Source organism: Brienomyrus brachyistius, chromosome 10, assembly GCF_023856365.1.
Source record: "Brienomyrus brachyistius isolate T26 chromosome 10, BBRACH_0.4, whole genome shotgun sequence".
Lineage (NCBI taxonomy): Eukaryota > Metazoa > Chordata > Actinopteri > Osteoglossiformes > Mormyridae > Brienomyrus > Brienomyrus brachyistius.
In genome coordinates this window covers 5,748,183-5,768,253 of record NC_064542.1, presented here as the reverse complement: position 1 = coordinate 5,768,253, position 20,071 = coordinate 5,748,183, and positions in this window count along the sequence as shown.

Sequence of the window (20,071 nt, the reverse complement as noted above, 5' to 3'; positions counted from 1 at the left end):
GTGGTTTAGGGGCAGTCCTAAATCAAGAGTACCCAGAAGGTCTTCGGCCTGTAGCTTTTGCAAGTCGAAAATTGAGCAATGCAGAACAACGGTACACTATTCACCAGTTAGAATTTCTGGCGTTGAAGTGGGCGGTAGTGGACAAGTTCCATGACTATTTATATGGAGCTAAGTTCACTGTGAAAACTGACAACAACCCCCTAACTTATGTTTTGTCCAGTGCCAAACTAAATGCGACTGGCCATCGGTGGTTGTCAGCCTTGACCACATATGACTTTACTGTACAGTACAGGCCTGGACAGCATAATATTGATGCTGATGTATTGTCGCGTATGCCTGAAAACTCTGATTGGGAAGTGATCCCTCAGTCGGGAATTAAAGCTATATGTCAGCTAGCTTCTGTGGGCCAGACCACCTCAACCCCTGTGAGGCTTATAGACCAACTAAGAGTACCTCCCTCTTCTATTCCAGAAGCTTATGTTTGGCCTGTGATGCTGGAAGAAACCACCTTAGAGCGGTTGAGTAACCGTGATCTGAAACAGGCACAAGATCGAGACCCTGCTATTGGATTTGTAAAACGTGAGGTGGAAGCTGGTAAGGTACCCACTGTTGTCAAACATCAGGACCCAGCTGTCACACTGCTATTGCGACAGTATGATAAGTTGATGATAAAGAATAATCTCCTTCACCGGATGAAGATGACTCAGCATGGAAAGGCACTGCAGCAATTAGTGTTACCGGAGAAGTACAGACTGATAGTTCTCAGATCTCTACATGATGAGTGTGGACATTTAGGGGTTGAGCGCACAACCGAATTAATCAGGGACCGGTTCTACTGGCCCAAAATGGCATCCGAAATTGGGAGTTACATAAAAAATTGTGGAAGATGCATAGCCAGGAAAACACTTCCTCAACGAGCTGCACCACTTAATCATATCACTAGTGAGGGTCCATTAGATTTAGTATGCATCGACTTTTTGTCCATAGATCCAGACCAAAAAGGGATTTCAGATGTTCTGGTAGTTACAGATCATTTTTCACGTTATGCGCAAGCTTTTCCTACTAAGGACCAAAGGGCGGGAACTGTGGCTAAAGTGCTGTATGAGAAGTTTTTTGTCCATTACGGGTTACCTGCTCGGATACATTCTGATCAGGGACGTGACTTCGAAAGTCGTCTCCTTAAAGAACTGTTGAGCATGTTAGGTATCCGTAAGTCAAGGACATCGCCGTACCATCCTCAAGGAGATGCACAGCCTGAGAGGTTTAATAGAACCCTCCTCTCAATGCTAGGCACTCTTGATCCTTCTCAGAAACAAAGGTGGAGTCAACACATTAGCTGTCTTGTGCATGCCTACAACTGCACAAAGAATGAGGCCACAGGATATTCCCCCTATTTCCTTCTTTTTGGAAGGGAAGCTCGCCTACCGATAGACATTTGTTTCAACATCTCTCCTGATGGGACAGAGAGGGTTACCCATCAGAGGTATGTAGAGAAGATGAAAGATGATTTGCAGAAAGCCTACCAGCTTGCTGCGGAGACTTCCATGAAGATGCACCAGAAAAATAAAAGAGCATATGACAAACGGGTGAAGATTCAGTGTGTAATGGAAGGAGACCGTGTGTTGATCCGAAATCTTGGACTCAGAGGAAAGCACAAGTTGGCTGATCGATGGTGTTCCTTGCCTTACATCGTGGTGAAGAAACTTCCAAACCTACCGGTATATATCTTGCAACCAGAACAGGGAGGGGGAGGAGTAAAAACTTTGCATAGAGACCATATCCTACCAGTCAGTGAGTTTGTGAGATTGAACCCTTCCAATCAACAGGAAGCTGTAGTTCATAACCCAGTAACTCGATCACAAACAAGACAAAAGCAACGTAGAAAGAATCCTGCAGAGGGAAAACATTACTTACCAGAAGAAAACTTATCTGAAGAAGGTGGAGGTGATGACTTTTCTGAGGGTGAAAAAGAGCAGTCTTCATTTTATCGGCATGATGTTGTGGAAGAGTTGAAACACCTGTGTTGGCAGAGACTAGTCAGAAGCCCGAATCCCAAGTGTTTAGTCCATCATCTGCACCACCAGAGGCAGATAGGGATGTAACCATTCAAGAGGACGGTGATGTGCATTCCCAGGAAGAGAGAATTGGGGAGACGAGAGGGGAACATACCGGAGGCCAGCTGTCACAGGATTCGGTGGGGGACACCAATTTAAATAAGCACCCTGGTCCTTCTGACCCTAGTACTCTTTGTACAGAAAAGGCAGAGTATAGTAGGAATCGGCCCAAGAGAGGGGTGAAACCAGTGATTAGGTTAAGTTATGAGAGACCAGGAATACAGACTAATGTTCCATTAACTATTGTCCATAGGGGAATGGTAGTTCAAATATGCCAGTCAACAGAATCAGCGAGGACAGACTGTAAAACTTTTTGGTGTCACCCTCTGGCCCAATGTGTAAACTGTGTCAGGGCATGCATATCTAGAAATGATAATAATAGTTTAAGGATTTTCATGGGGACATGAAAAGATTTAGATGGGGGAGGGTGTAACCCGGGTAAAATAATAAGTATTGTGAATGTCTTTATATTTGTGTAATTAAGTTGCTTTATTCTAGAAAGGTGAGAAATGTTATGGTGGTTTAACCGGTGTTAATTTATGATTGGTTGTTCCGTTTGTCTGTCTGTTAGCTCATTCACTGTTAAGCTGGGGGCGGGAAAAAGGAGAGAGCGGGAAGGGCTAGAAGGAAATGGTGGAGTTTTTTCTGTGTTCGGGACGAGATATAGTTTTTGTAACTACGTAGTCCCTGGGTTTGGGGGAAAAAAGCTTAAAAAGCGAGTGGCGTATGTGTGCGGTGAACGGACAGTGAATGTGCTTATGTACCCACTGGGTTTTACGGTTCCTAAAACGCCATTCGCAAGAATAGGTTAACTTTAGCTTGCCAACGCGGGGAGCTGACGCCATGATAGGAGTGGACCAGTCGAAAGCTAAGCGAACGGCGAAGTTTTCACAGTGGAATAACCAAGGGGACTGACGTCCGTCCGGAAGAACGAGAGAGGGGCAGCGGTGGATTTAGAGCGTTGTGGCTCGCCACCACACTGCTTTGTGAGAACCGGCGTGGGACGTGCACTGGAGGGGACTTTTGGACACCTGTTCGCCTCATAGAGAGGATACAGCTACTTTTTCCAACTCAAGAAACAGGCCTGCATCGTTCAGTTAATGGGTACCCATTTCGTTTAATTCCATGTGAAATCGATGTAATGTTATTCTCGATTTATTTTCCATTTGTTCTGTGGTTTAGGGTTATCCAATGTGTAAGGAGTTTGTGGGGTACGGGACTGATTTATATTAAATTGTGTTATATTTAAATTGTGATTGTTGACTGTATTGCGGGGGAAGGTTTTACGGGAGGGAAAGGGTGTGTGCGTTTCATATACAAGTGAACGGGACAAAGAGACAAAGTGGTAGTAACATATGGTATATTTGGGGTCAGTTTAATATATACGTATTATGAACCCAGTGCTCTGCCGCAGCAACCTCGGATTTAGTTAGACAGGGGAGGGTAGGGAGCGCTACACAAGTGGGGGCTCGTCCGGGATATTGTTATAACACTAGTCTCTTTGATACTGTTTCCTTTGTTGATACTGTTTCCTTTGTAAGGATAGCTAGCCATGGATTTGAGATCCCATCCTGTATTGCAAGCTGAACTAGGTGTTTGGTGCGGTGAAGAGCTGGTGGATCCCAGTCACGCTATCTTACTACTTGGAGTGCCAGCAGAGGCACATTTTATTGCACATTCATAAATATAATACAGAAACACAAAACAGAATAAAATGGGGCAAACTGAGGTACAGGGTTTCAGAGCCAGGAGAGCTCCAACCCCTCTCCCCTGAATGATGTCCTCTGCACCCCATAATCAAATAAAAAGTTCCTCCCCAACATTTATTTTTCTGACAGACAAAAATAAAATAATGTCCTGTCCCTCTGGCGTGCTGTACAACCTTGGCCGGAGGTTGGCTTTTTTCCGTGAGTGATTAACCAGCCGGCCAAAAGTCTGTATGCCTGGGTGACAGGCACACTCTGGTGAATGGGCATCCACACACATGTGGATGCCCTGGCTGTTCCTAAAAAAAAAACATATAGCCGGATTCTTCTTCGTTTGTACTCTGATGAATTCGCTGGCCCTCAGTGGCTGTGACTACCGGCCCGTGGTAGTCACATACCACCTCACCAGCCTGGAACTGCCGGGTGGTGCAGACTCCCTTCCCCATCCCCGCAATGTCCGCCACAACAAGTCCCTTCCACTTCTGCCTGCGGATGAGGTCCTATATGTGGCTAGAATCAATGGCGGTGTTCACGGAGCCCACTGGTCTCCAGTCCTTGAGGACGCTGGCCGCGCTTGGAACGTTGCTTCTCCAGCCTTGGTTCCTGATCCAAGCGTCGACCCGGGACTCGGTGGGCTGCCGTCTGCCAAAGTGTGCTGTCAAGAACAAAGCAAATTGTTGTCAGTTAGGAAGACTATGTAGATAGGATTGCTTATCAGTAAAATGCTTTAAAAATTAGTACTACAAACAATACTCACAGAGGACATGCCGGACACGCATCCTCATCTGGGCCTTCAGCCAGCGCTCATAGAGCCGTCGCTGAAACTGGCCCGACTTCTGTGTCCGTACATTCTTATCTGGGACGTCGCCATCCAGGGTCACAGGGTTGGTTTGAAGTAGCTGATTGAATGCTGCCTGGACATCCATCTGCTGGTTGGACCCCATGGCAGCATCCCGTGCGGCGCCACGGGCAGAACAGCTGGATCCTTCTTCAGCAGAGTCAGCGCTGGGATAAAAAAACACACACACACAAATAAGTTTTACGGTTAGTGTTCAGGGGTGAGGACTTTGGTTGTGTGTCTTGATGTTGGTTGGTAAGTGTATTGACAAACGGAAAACATGCATACCTCGAGTCACCTGCCAGCTTCTTCAGCAGCTAGAATGTGTGAGGTAATCGGCCACCAAGGACTTCTGCTGGTCACTCAAGTCCTTGGTGGCCGTCTCAAAGATGCGCCGGGCCATCTGGCTGGTGACTGGATCCAGCTTGTATCTAAAATACAAAATGAATAAGAAATTCATTAATACGTTTCACACAACACCTGACAATGTGTATCTAGAGAAAATAATAGTGGGAATGAATCATGGTGATTAGCTGACTTTTGGTGTAGCCGGCTGAGGTCATTCGACGCATTGAAGATCGGCCGGCCTGCAGTGGAGACAAAGAACCGTCCATCTCCTCCCTGGTCATCCGTCGTCATCCGGCTTCTCTTGGATGTCAGGAGCTGTGGCCGTACCCGGGTGAAGTAGATGTCGAACCACTGTTGGCAGAGGAAAACGACTTAATTTCTGCTTTTGAAATAAACGACAAAATAAATCTTTTCAAACTTGATATACTTACCGTCTCCTCCTCAGAGGACAGTGCAAACGTGGCCACTTGCTGCGCCGACGTCTTGTGCTCCTTCACCCCAATCACCGCATGGTCCGATTCGGTCCTGCTCCTGGCCATCCACTCCTCGACCTGCACAAGACAATGATGCCCCACTGATCAAAAAGAGAACCGGCAAAAAGGAAAAGTGGTGAAGACAAAAAAAAAAAAAAGAGTAAAATACTTACGGTCATGTGCTCCACCACGCCTGGTCGCTGGAGATGTTTTAGAATGACCGTGGCCTCCAGGTAGTAGAGGACCAGGCAGCATTCCGCAGACTCCAGGGGCCTCTCCTCAGGATACACCTTGCCAAGGATTGCCAAGAAGTCGTTCTTGGCAGCCCTCAGCACGGCCCAGCAGTCCTCTGGACTGAGAGGGTCCTTCTCCGTGAGGACGGCATGTCTATGTGTGGGGGGAAAACAGAAGAATATTCCATTACTGTCAATCCTAATTAATACAATCCACATTTTAATGTGCTCACGATGTAAAATGGCTCTGGATCTCCAGGCAGGACACCCCAGGAGCAGTGAGGGAGATAAAAAAAAACAAGAGTGTTAAACATAGCAGAGGAGATACATAATCAAACCGTGATATGAAATTTAATGGACAGTCGAACTTACCTCCTGTGGATGATCTCCTTACTCACCAACTTGGCAGAGCTCTGCTGTAGTGAGCTCAGGTACTCCACAAAGAACTTTGTCTCGTTCCACAAGGCAATGTTGTAACGCCGCAGGTCGGTGGTGACAGTGTGGTACTTGAGGAATCTGTCAGAGGAAGGACAGGTATGTAAGTATCCATATGTATATGTACATAAACTTGTACATGCAGTCATGACAAAGACAATAGCGGGAGAACTTCTTCCTCGAAGAAACAGATATGTAATACAACATATGCCTAAAATATAAAAACAAACCATGCTACCAACCTCTTCAGGCTCTTCATGTAGTTCACCTGAGTCTGCCTGGAGAGACCAGCCTCAGTCAGCTCCCGAAAGAAGAGCTTCGTCTTCTCCCTCTCCCTGACAAACTCAAGGGAAGGCTCTCCGGGGTTCACAAAAAACATGAACCTGCTGACGTTTTCCACCTGGAAAGAAAAATCAGCATTAGATATATCCATTGCTTAGAAAAAAATCCATTGCTTAGAAAAAATCCATTGTTTAGATAAAGTGTATTTTTATGGGAGACCTCACCTCCTGCTTGAAATTCTCATTCAGGAGATCCTTCTCCAAGTATGTGGCGAAGCCCTTCAGGAGGGGATGGTCCAGGGAATGTTTCCTGTACAGTCCCTTCTCCTGCATCATCTGCCTGGAGGTCTGTGGCCATTGCACCTCCCGGGTACTGCCAAATGGAAAACACATTTCGTCATACAACTGCACATTCAACGTGTGGCTCACAAACAAAAGCAAAAGGTATCAGTGAAAGCTGTAAAACCGAGATAATCATACTTACACTTGAAAGGTCTCGCCGCTGCTGTCACTGACAACAATGTCTTCTGACTGCTCACTTGCAGAGCTCTCCGGTCCCTGCGCGGTTGCACCAGCCACCACAGGAACACTGCTGGTCTGCGCCGCCACTGCTGGGAAGGGGATGTCAGTCACCACCATGTGCCGATGCTCCAGCTCCTGGACCAACCTTTCATAAATGATAAAAATAAATAAATTAAAAACTGTTAGTCAATTTCATACAGAAGAAAGATGTGAGGTGTGTAAAACAGGCTGAAGAGTTTTCCCACCAACCTGCCAAACGCATTAGTGTCATCCAAAATCTCCCGCAGGTGCCTGTAGCTGAAGACCCTGCCCCACTGCAGAAGTTCAAGGGAATTCTGCTTTTCCTTCTCCATCACTTCCTGGATGGCCTCTTTCGAAGACCTCTTCATGCACACCCTAGCCAGATGCACTGAGAGGCTTGGCTGTGTCTTCTTGCACACGGGGCAGAGCGGGAAATGCCTGCTGGAAGCACTGGGGATAAAAATACAATTAAAAAAGTCATAAATAAAGATTAGATTTGATTCATTACTTTTAGTTGAATAAAGAAACAGTCCAGTCATCATCAACACTGTTCGTTTCACAGTGGTTTGGATAAATAACATTTGCATATCCTGATGGCTCCTAGACTGAGTAAAGTACATAATCACAGCTATTGAAACATGTTGACTAATTACTTACATTTATATTAAAATATAATTTAATATATTAAATTAAACTTAAGTTGCTTCAAAATATTGTTTTAGTTTTGTAATGGATGCAATTTAAGTTTTAACAATAGCAGTCAGTGGTCAGAGACTTTTGCACAGTGTCAGTAAAGTAGAACAAGTTTATCCACAATTTCTACAGATTCAAATGAAATAATAAATTGACCATAACTTACAACTTGGAAGCCATTCTTGAGAAGTTGTTCAACAAAAGATGAAATCTTCAACAGAATCTGGAGCTCTTGTCTCGCTGGAAGCAGAGGTAGAGTGACTTTACATGTGCAGGTCTCCTCTTAATATACCATTCTGACCGCGTCCCCCACCTCCGCCCCCCGTAGCCCCGCCCACCCCACCTTCAGTGTCACTGTGAGGGACACCTTGAAATTCAAATGTGAAAGAAAGTAACTTTTAAAAATGATAAGAACTGAATTTATATTTCTAAATAGAGTGATAAATCGATAGTGCAGTTGTAAAACTTCTGCACGACTTCGCCACCACATCACATTTATACTATATACTATAATATCATTTACCAGAACAACAGATCCCTTATGTTGCTGCTCATATACATTTGATTTATGTCTGTCTTTGCCATTTAAAGACCATGTTGTGACTCGGGCAACTTTAATATAAACTACTGGAGCTGAAATATTCTCAGTTTTACAATCCCTTGATTAATATGGAAGATCGTAATTTAATATAAACAGAATGGTAATAATGAAAGTTTGCTTTCTTGTCACAGTAATCTACCGCAACGCACCGCATACCATCGGAAGGCTACTGCGATTCTGAGCAACACTGGCAATATGATCCATTTTTTTCGCCGCTATTACCCTGAAATTTCTGACTGAAATCGCTACCCCGCTCTAACGCACACTCGGACTCACCCACTCTTCGCAGCGAGCCAGCCTTAAAGGGCCCGGATCGCATTACATATTGTAATACAGATTGTTCTAATCCGTACTGTTCTGACACAGGCAATACATAAAGTGACTACTCATATTAGCAGGAGGATAGGAGTGTATAATGTTCCTAATATTTTGGTGTATTGCTCTTCATGCAATGGGGCTATCGGCATTACTGGTTGTAAAAAATAATAATGATAATTATAATAAAATATTTGATACATTTATCTGACTCAATCTTTTTTTTCTACGTATATATGTGATCTCAGCGCAATTGTTGTGTTATTATTGGGGGATGGCTATCCCTGCATGTGCATCACAGAGGTGCAAAACAGCCATTAAGGAAACAATAGCCCTGGGCTGGCAAGGCTATCCCAGGAATGTGTCCCCTCATCTCAGATGGAGATGTTCCCTGCTTGAGTAAATGACCTGCCTGATTGCAATGCTGATGACTCACAGGCTGAGTAATTTGTAACTAAATAGTTGGATTAAAAATATTTGCATCATTGTAATTTGTCCTTATTAGTGACTTTCAGTTGAATTCCAGTGATCATCTCCATTGTACAGTGCTCAATGCTTTGGATAAATGACATTTAAAATGAATATATAGGTCACTGATAAATGTGAATTATATATAAACATCCATGATGAATCTTGCAAGAAGTGAAATATTATTCCTGATGCATTAAATATATAAGGGTTTGTGTGTGTGTTTGTTTTAATTTAAAAGAATTAAAAATGTGACTTTGATATATTTAAGATAGAAGTCTGGTGGAGACACACACACACAGACAAACACACACATATAAGGGAATTAAATTTTAAATGTGATTTTGAGCACCACTGAGGTAAGTGGTATGACAATTAATCACTAAAAAATAAAAATCACTAAAAACATAAAAGATAGAGTTCTGGTAGAGAGACATATGTGACCTGCATATATATATATATATATATATATATAAATAATTAAAAAATAATGTGCTTTGGATAGCCCTGCATGTGCATCACAGAGGTGCAAAACAGCCATTAAGGAAACAATAGCCCTGGGCTGGCAAGGCTATCCCAGGAATGTGTCCCCTCATCTCAGATGGAGATGTTCCCTGCTTGAGTAAATGACCTGCCTGATTGCAATGCTGATGACTCACAGGCTGAGTAATTTGTAACCAAATAGTTGGATTAAAAATATTTGCATCATTGTAATTTGTCCTTATTAGTGACTTTCAGTTGAATTCCAGTGATCATCTCCATTGTACAGTGCTCAATGCTTTGGATAAATGACATTTAAAATGAATATATAGGTCACTGATAAATGTGAATTATATATAAACATCCATGATGAATCTTGCAAGCAGTGAAATATTATTCCTGATGCATTACATATATAAGGGTTTGTGTGTGTTTGTTTTAATTTAAAGCAATTTAAAATGTGATTTTGATATATTTAACATAGAAGTCTGCTGGAGAGACACACACACACACATTTGATGCTGCTGCAGATCAGGCCTGACCAGTTGGGCTATTTTTACTGAATACATTGCTTTGAAGTCTGTGATTTTATTATGGATATCTTGCTAATTCCCTTGCAAACTGTAAAATGAAAGCATGATTCCTTTCAGGCATCTGTTTCAGGCATCTGTACTGATTGTCAGGCCCTTCCAAAGTCTGTGTCCCCTCATCTCAGATGCTGATGTTAACAGCTTGAGTAAATGACCTGTGGGTCATTATACACATTATATATGTGTATAAAATATATTTATACACATCAGGATGGCCCACCCGAAGCTGCAAAGTGCAGACAAGTGTACAGCCTACCCTACATAGTGCACTACGTTTACTTTGTTTGTACCATGAGTTCTGTCTTTGCACCTTATCTGTTTGGCACTATCTGCAGACATCGTAACACTGTCTGGCTCTTGTTCCGAAAAAACATTATCAAAAGAATGAAAAAAAGAATATTTAAAGAAGACAAAAAAAACATCCAAAGGGAAAAAAGAAGAACTGAAGGGCCAACGAGGTAGGGGGAAATACAAATTTCGCTGCGTTGGAGTGCCAAGCTGTGAAAGGCATTTGGCCAGAAGCCAAGGTAAGTGTTGTACCTGTTATTTTAAAAAAGCAGTTTTCAAAATGCTGCTTTATAATCGTTTGAGATAGTCAGCCAGTGTGACAAGTGAAGGCGTTTTGAGTTTACCTACATAAAGTTTTATTTCTGTATTAGGGCATTGTCAGGAACAATGATGTGTTCATCGCCATGATGTGGTCAAAAAGCGATGCATTGAATCTTAGAAACATTTGTGATTTTTCAAACGATGCTTTTCGTTTTATTTAATCAGTAAAAGTTCCATCGGTTTTATATAGTACCCCTTGAAATATGTCTTCAGCTCATTTTCCGGGCATTTTACTAGAATGCATCCTGAGAAATACATACGCTCTGTTGCCTTTCCTTGGTGCCTTGACGTTTAGTGTTGAGTATAATTGTTGCAGTTGCTTTTGTTTATATTCCATGAGACCTGTCGGTGCTATGAGAAGTGTAATATACCCTTACCATACGCTATTGGAGCTGGAATTACCGCGGCTGCTGGCACCAAACTTGCCCTCCAATGGATCCTCGTTAAAGGATTTAAAGTGTACTCATTCTCATTACAGGGCCTCGAAAGAGTCCTGTATGGTTATTTTTCATCACTACCTCCCCGTGTCAGGAGTGGGTAATATATATATTGCTCTTGATCTAATAGGGCTATCGGCCTTACTGATTGTAAAAAAAAGTATTGTGGTTGTTCTAATCCGTACTGTTCTGACACAGGCAATACATAAAGTGACTACTCATATTAGCAGGAGGATAGGAGTGTATAATGTTCCTAATATTTTGGTGTATTGCTCTTCATGCAATGGGGCTATCGGCATTACTGGTTGTAAAAAATAATAATGATAATTATAATAAAATATTTGATACATTTATCTGACTCAATCTTTTTTTTCTACGTATATATGTGATCTCAGCGCAATTGTTGTGTTATTATTGGGGGATGGCTATCCCTGCATGTGCATCACAGAGGTGCAAAACAGCCATTAAGGAAACAATAGCCCTGGGCTGGCAAGGCTATCCCAGGAATGTGTCCCCTCATCTCAGATGGAGATGTTCCCTGCTTGAGTAAATGACCTGCCTGATTGCAATGCTGATGACTCACAGGCTGAGTAATTTGTAACTAAATAGTTGGATTAAAAATATTTGCATCATTGTAATTTGTCCTTATTAGTGACTTTCAGTTGAATTCCAGTGATCATCTCCATTGTACAGTGCTCAATGCTTTGGATAAATGACATTTAAAATGAATATATAGGTCACTGATAAATGTGAATTATATATAAACATCCATGATGAATCTTGCAAGAAGTGAAATATTATTCCTGATGCATTAAATATATAAGGGTTTGTGTGTGTGTTTGTTTTAATTTAAAAGAATTAAAAATGTGACTTTGATATATTTAAGATAGAAGTCTGGTGGAGACACACACACACAGACAAACACACACATATAAGGGAATTAAATTTTAAATGTGATTTTGAGCACCACTGAGGTAAGTGGTATGACAATTAATCACTAAAAAATAAAAATCACTAAAAACATAAAAGATAGAGTTCTGGTAGAGAGACATATGTGACCTGCATATATATATATATATATATATATATAAATAATTAAAAAATAATGTGCTTTGGATAGCCCTGCATGTGCATCACAGAGGTGCAAAACAGCCATTAAGGAAACAATAGCCCTGGGCTGGCAAGGCTATCCCAGGAATGTGTCCCCTCATCTCAGATGGAGATGTTCCCTGCTTGAGTAAATGACCTGCCTGATTGCAATGCTGATGACTCACAGGCTGAGTAATTTGTAACCAAATAGTTGGATTAAAAATATTTGCATCATTGTAATTTGTCCTTATTAGTGACTTTCAGTTGAATTCCAGTGATCATCTCCATTGTACAGTGCTCAATGCTTTGGATAAATGACATTTAAAATGAATATATAGGTCACTGATAAATGTGAATTATATATAAACATCCATGATGAATCTTGCAAGCAGTGAAATATTATTCCTGATGCATTACATATATAAGGGTTTGTGTGTGTTTGTTTTAATTTAAAGCAATTTAAAATGTGATTTTGATATATTTAACATAGAAGTCTGCTGGAGAGACACACACACACACATTTGATGCTGCTGCAGATCAGGCCTGACCAGTTGGGCTATTTTTACTGAATACATTGCTTTGAAGTCTGTGATTTTATTATGGATATCTTGCTAATTCCCTTGCAAACTGTAAAATGAAAGCATGATTCCTTTCAGGCATCTGTTTCAGGCATCTGTACTGATTGTCAGGCCCTTCCAAAGTCTGTGTCCCCTCATCTCAGATGCTGATGTTAACAGCTTGAGTAAATGACCTGTGGGTCATTATACACATTATATATGTGTATAAAATATATTTATACACATCAGGATGGCCCACCCGAAGCTGCAAAGTGCAGACAAGTGTACAGCCTACCCTACATAGTGCACTACGTTTACTTTGTTTGTACCATGAGTTCTGTCTTTGCACCTTATCTGTTTGGCACTATCTGCAGACATCGTAACACTGTCTGGCTCTTGTTCCGAAAAAACATTATCAAAAGAATGAAAAAAAGAATATTTAAAGAAGACAAAAAAAACATCCAAAGGGAAAAAAGAAGAACTGAAGGGCCAACGAGGTAGGGGGAAATACAAATTTCGCTGCGTTGGAGTGCCAAGCTGTGAAAGGCATTTGGCCAGAAGCCAAGGTAAGTGTTGTACCTGTTATTTTAAAAAAGCAGTTTTCAAAATGCTGCTTTATAATCGTTTGAGATAGTCAGCCAGTGTGACAAGTGAAGGCGTTTTGAGTTTACCTACATAAAGTTTTATTTCTGTATTAGGGCATTGTCAGGAACAATGATGTGTTCATCGCCATGATGTGGTCAAAAAGCGATGCATTGAATCTTAGAAACATTTGTGATTTTTCAAACGATGCTTTTCGTTTTATTTAATCAGTAAAAGTTCCATCGGTTTTATATAGTACCCCTTGAAATATGTCTTCAGCTCATTTTCCGGGCATTTTACTAGAATGCATCCTGAGAAATACATACGCTCTGTTGCCTTTCCTTGGTGCCTTGACGTTTAGTGTTGAGTATAATTGTTGCAGTTGCTTTTGTTTATATTCCATGAGACCTGTCGGTGCTATGAGAAGTGTAATATACCCTTACCATACGCTATTGGAGCTGGAATTACCGCGGCTGCTGGCACCAAACTTGCCCTCCAATGGATCCTCGTTAAAGGATTTAAAGTGTACTCATTCTCATTACAGGGCCTCGAAAGAGTCCTGTATGGTTATTTTTCATCACTACCTCCTCGTGTCAGGAGTGGGTAATATATATATTGCTCTTGATCTAATAGGGCTATCGGCCTTACTGATTGTAAAAAAAAGTATTGTGGTTGTCCCGATGTGTCTAGGAATATTATAGGCATTAAACACTATTCAAAAATGAGTACACCTGTTTTTTGATAGAAAGGTGTAACTTTATTGCACATTCATAAATATAATACAGAAACACAAAACAGAATAAAATGGGGCAAACTGAGGTACAGGGTTTCAGAGCCAGGAAAAAGTTCCTCCCCAACATTTATTTTTCTGACGGACAAAAATAAAATAATGTCCTGCCCCTCTGGCGTGCTGTACAACCTTGGCCGGAGGTTGGCTTTTTTCCGTGAGTGATTAACCAGCCGGCCAAAAGTCTGTATGCCTGGGTGACAGGCACACTCTGGTGAATGGGCATCCACACACATGTGGATGCCCTGGCTGTTCCTAAAAAAAAAACATATAGCCGGATTCTTCTTCGTTTGTACTCTGATGAATTCGCTGGCCCTCAGTGGCTGTGACTACCGGCCCGTGGTAGTCACATACCACCTCACCAGCCTGGAACTGCCGGGTGGTGCAGACTCCCTTCCCCATCCCCGCAATGTCCGCCACAACAAGTCCCTTCCACTTCTGCCTGCAGATGAGGTCCTATATGTGGCTAGAATCAATGGCGGTGTTCACGGAGCCCACTGGTCTCCAGTCCTTGAGGACGCTGGCCGCGCTTGGAACGTTGCTTCTCCAGCCTTGGTTCCTGATCCAAGCGTCGACCCGGGACTCGGTGGGCTGCCGTCTGCCAAAGTGTGCTGTCAAGAACAAAGCAAATTGTTGTCAGTTAGGAAGACTATGTAGATAGGATTGCTTATCAGTAAAATGCTTTAAAAATTAGTACTACAAACAATACTCACAGAGGACATGCCGGACACGCATCCTCATCTGGGCCTTCAGCCAGCGCTCATAGAGCCGTCGCTGAAACTGGCCCGACTTCTGTGTCCGTACATTCTTATCTGGGACGTCGCCATCCAGGGTCACAGGGTTGGTTTGAAGTAGCTGATCGAATGCTGCCTGGACATCCATCTGCTGGTTGGACCCCATGGCAGCATCCCGTGCGGCGCCACGGGCAGAACAGCTGGATCCTTCTTCAGCAGAGTCAGCGCTGGGATAAAAAAACACACACACACAAATAAGTTTTACGGTTAGTGTTCAGTGGTGAGGACTTTGGTTGTGTGTCTTGATGTTGGTTGGTAAGTGTATTGACAAACGGAAAACATGCATACCTCGAGTCACCTGCCAGCTTCTTCAGCAGCTTACTGGCCAGCACCACATTCCGCGACTGCTTCATCCTATAGTGCTCGTCAGCTGTCGCAGTAGAATGTGTGAGGTAATCGGCCACCAAGGACTTCTGCTGGTCACTCAAGTCCTTGGTGGCCGTCTCAAAGATGCGCCGGGCCATCTGGCTGGTGACTGGATCCAGCTTGTATCTAAAATACAAAATGAATAAGAAATTCATTAATACGTTTCACACAACACCTGACAATGTGTATCTAGAGCAAATTATAGTGGGAATGAATCATGGTGATTAGCTGACTTTTGGTGTAGCCGGCTGAGGTCATTCGACGCATTGAAGATCGGCCGGCCTGCAGTGGAGACAAAGAACCGTCCATCTCCTCCCTGGTCATCCGTCGTCATCCGGCTTCTCTTGGATGTCAGGAGCTGTGGCCGTACCCGGGTGAAGTAGATGTCGAACCACTGTTGGCAGAGGAAAACGACTTAATTTCTGCTTTTGAAATAAACGACAAAATAAATCTTTTCAAACTTGATATACTTACCGTCTCCTCCTCAGAGGACAGTGCAAACGTGGCCACTTGCTGCGCCGACGTCTTGTGCTCCTTCACCCCAATCACCGCATGGTCCGATTCGGTCCTGCTCCTGGCCATCCACTCCTCGACCTGCACAAGACAATGATGCCCCACTGATCAAAAAGAGAACCGGCAAAAAGGAAAAGTGGTGAAGACAAAAAAAAAAAAGAGTAAAATACTTACGGTCATGTGCTCCACCACGCCTGGTCGCTGGAGATGTTTTAGAATGACCGTGGCCTCCAGGTAGTAGAGGACCAGGCAGCATTCCGCAGACTCCAGGGGCCTCTCCTCAGGATACACCTTGCCAAGGATTGCCAAGAAGTCGTTCTTGGCAGCCCTCAGCACGGCCCAGCAGTCCTCTGGACTGAGAGGGTCCTTCTCCGTGAGGACGGCATGTCTATGTGTGGGGGAAAAACAGAAGAATATTCCATTACTGTCAATCCTAATTAATACAATCCACATTTTAATGTGCTCACGATGTAAAATGGCTCTGGATCTCCAGGCAGTGCACCCCAGGAGCAGTGAGGGAGATAAAAAAAAAAAAACAAGAGTGTTAAACATAGCAGAGGAGATATATAATCAAACCGTGATATGAAATTTAATGGACAGTCGAACTTACCTCCTGTGGATGATCTCCTTACTCACCAACTTGGCAGAGCTCTGCTGTAGTGAGCTCAGGTACTCCACAAAGAACTTTGCCTCGTTCCACAAGGCAATGTTGTCACGCCGCAGGTCGGTGGTGACAGTGTGGTACTTGAGGAATCTGTCAGAGGAAGGACAGGTATGTAAGTATCCATATGTATATGTACATAAACTTGTACATGCAGTCATGACAAAGACAATAGCGGGAGAACTTCTTCCTCGAAGAAACAGATATGTAATACAACATATGCCTAAAATATAAAAACAAACCATGCTACCAACCTCTTCAGGCTCTTCATGTAGTTCACCTGAGTCTGCCTGGAGAGACCAGCCTCAGTCAGCTCCCGAAAGAAGAGCTTCGTCTTCTCCCTCTCCCTGACAAACTCAAGGGAAGGCTCTCCGGGGTTCACAAAAAACATGAACCTGCTGACGTTTTCCACCTGGAAAGAAAAATCAGCATTAGATATATCCATTGCTTAGAAAAAAATCCATTGCTTAGAAAAAATCCATTGTTTAGAAAAAGTGTATTTTTATGGGAGACCTCACCTCCTGCTTGAAATTCTCATTCAGGAGATCCTTCTCCAAGTATGTGGCGAAGCCCTTCAGGAGGGGATGGTCCAGGGAATGTTTCCTGTACAGTCCCTTCTCCTGCATCATCTGCCTGGAGGTCTGTGGCCATTGCACCTCCCGGGTACTGCCAAATGGAAAACACATTTCGTCATACAACTGCACATTCAACGTGTGGCTCACAAACAAAAGCAAAAGGTATCAGTGAAAGCTGTAAAACCGAGATAATCATACTTACACTTGAAAGGTCTCGCCGCTGCTGTCACTGACAACAATGTCTTCTGACTGCTCACTTGCAGAGCTCTCCGGTCCCTGCGCGGTTGCACCAGCCACCACAGGAACACTGCTGGTCTGCGCCGCCACTGCTGGGAAGGGGATGTCAGTCACCACCATGTGCCGACGCTCCAGCTCCTGGACCAACCTTTCATAAATGATAAAAATAAATAAATTAAAAACTGTTAGTCAATTTCATACAGAAGAAAGATGTGAGGTGTGTAAAACAGGCTGAAGAGTTTTCCCACCAACCTGCCAAACGCATTAGTGTCATCCAAAATCTCCCGCAGGTGCCTGTAGCTGAAGACCCTGCCCCACTGCAGAAGTTCAAGGGAATTCTGCTTTTCCTTCTCCATCACTTCCTGGATGGCCTCTTTCGAAGACCTCTTCATGCACACCCTAGCCAGATGCACTGAGAGGCTTGGCCGTGTCTTCTTGCACACGGGGCAGAGCAGGAAATGCCTGCTGGAAGCACTGGGGATAAAAATACAATTAAAAAAGTCATAAATAAAGATTAGATTTGATTCATTACTTTTAGTTGAATAAAGAAACAGTCCAGTCATCATCAACACTGTTCGTTTCACAGTGGTTTGGATAAATAACATTTGCATATCCTGATGGCTCCTAGACTGAGTAAAGTACATAATCACAGCTATTGAAACATGTTGACTAATTACTTACATTTATATTAAAATATAATTTAATTAATTAAATTAAACTTAAGTTGCTTCAAAATATTGTTTTAGTTTTGTAATGGATGCAATTTAAGTTTTAACAATAGCAGTCAGTGGTCAGAGACTTTTGCACAGTGTCAGTAAAGTAGAACAAGTTTATCCACAATTTCTACAGATTCAAATGAAATAATAAATTGACCATAACTTACAACTTGGAAGCCATTCTTGAGAAGTTGTTCAACAAAAGATGAAATCTTCAACAGAATCTGGAGCTCTTGTCTCGCTGGAAGCAGAGGTAGAGTGACTTTACATGTGCAGGTCTCCTCTTAATATACCATTCTGACCGCGTCCCCCACCTCCGCCCCCCGTAGCCCCGCCCACCCCACCTTCAGTGTCACTGTGAGGGACACCTTGAAATTCAAATGTGAAAGAAAGTAACTTTTAAAAATGATAAGAACTGAATTTATATTTCTAAATAGAGTGATAAATCGATAGTGCAGTTGTAAAACTTCTGCACGACTTCGCCACCACATCACATTTCCGTATACTATAATATCATTTACCAGAACAACAGATCCCATATGTTGCTGCTCATATACATTTGATTTATGTCTGTCTTTGCCATTTAAAGACCATGTTGTGACTCGGGCAACTTTAATATAAACTACTGGAGCTGAAATATTCTCAGTTTTACAATCCCTTGATTAATATGGAAGATCGTAATTTAATATAAACAGAATGGTAATAATGAAAGTTTGCTTTCTTGTCACAGTAATCTACCGCAACGCACCGCATACCATCGGAAGGCTACTGCGATTCTGAGCAACACTGGCAATATGATCCATTTTTTTCGCCGCTATTACCCTGAAATTTCTGACTGAAATCGCTACCCCGCTCTAACGCACACTCGGACTCACCCACTCTTCGCAGCGAGCCAGCCTTAAAGGGCCCGGATCGCATTACAGATTGTAATACAGATTGTTCTAATCCGTACTGTTCTGACACAGGCAATACAAAAAGTGACTACTCATATTAGCAGGAGGATAGGCTGAGTGTATAATGTTCCTAATATTTTGGTGTATTGCTCTTCATGCAATGGGGCTATCGGCATTACTGGTTGTAAAAAATAATAATGATAATTATAATAAAATATTTGATACATTTATCTGACTCAATCTTTTTTTTCTACGTATATATGTGATCTCAGCGCAATTGTTGTGTTATTATTGGGGGATGGCTATCCCTGCATGTGCATCACAGAGGTGCAAAACAGCCATTAAGGAAACAATAGCCCTGGGCTGGCAAGGCTATCCCAGGAATGTGTCCCCTCATCTCAGATGGAGATGTTCCCTGCTTGAGTAAATGACCTGCCTGATTGCAATGCTGATGACTCACAGGCTGAGTAATTTGTAACTAAATAGTTGGATTAAAAATATTTGTAATTTGTCCTTATTAGTGACTTTCAGTAGAATTCCAGTGATCATCTCCATTGTACAGTGCTCAATGCTTTGGATAAATGACATTTAAAATGAATATATAGGTCACTGATAAATGTGAATTATATATAAACATCCATGATGAATCTTGCAAGAAGTGAAATATTATTCCTGATGCAATAAATATATAAGGGTTTGTGTGTGTGTTTGTTTTAATTTAAAAGAATTAAAAATGTGACTTTGATATATTTAAGATAGAAGTCTGATGGAGACACACACACACACAGACAAACACACACATGTAAGGGAATTAAATTTTAAATGTGATTTTGAGCACCACTGAGGTAAGTAGTATGACAATTAATCACTAAAAAATAAAAATCACTAAAAACATAAAAGATAGAGTTCTGGTAGAGAGACATATGTGGCCTGCATATATATATGAATAATTAAAAAATAATGTGCTTTGGATAGCCCTGCATGTGCATCACAGAGGTGCAAAACAGCCATTAAGGAAACAATAGCCCTGGGCTGGCAAGGCTATCCCAGGAATGTGTCCACTCATCTCAGATGGAGATGTTCCCTGCTTGAGTAAATGACCTGCCTGATTGCAATGCTGATGACTCACAGGCTGAG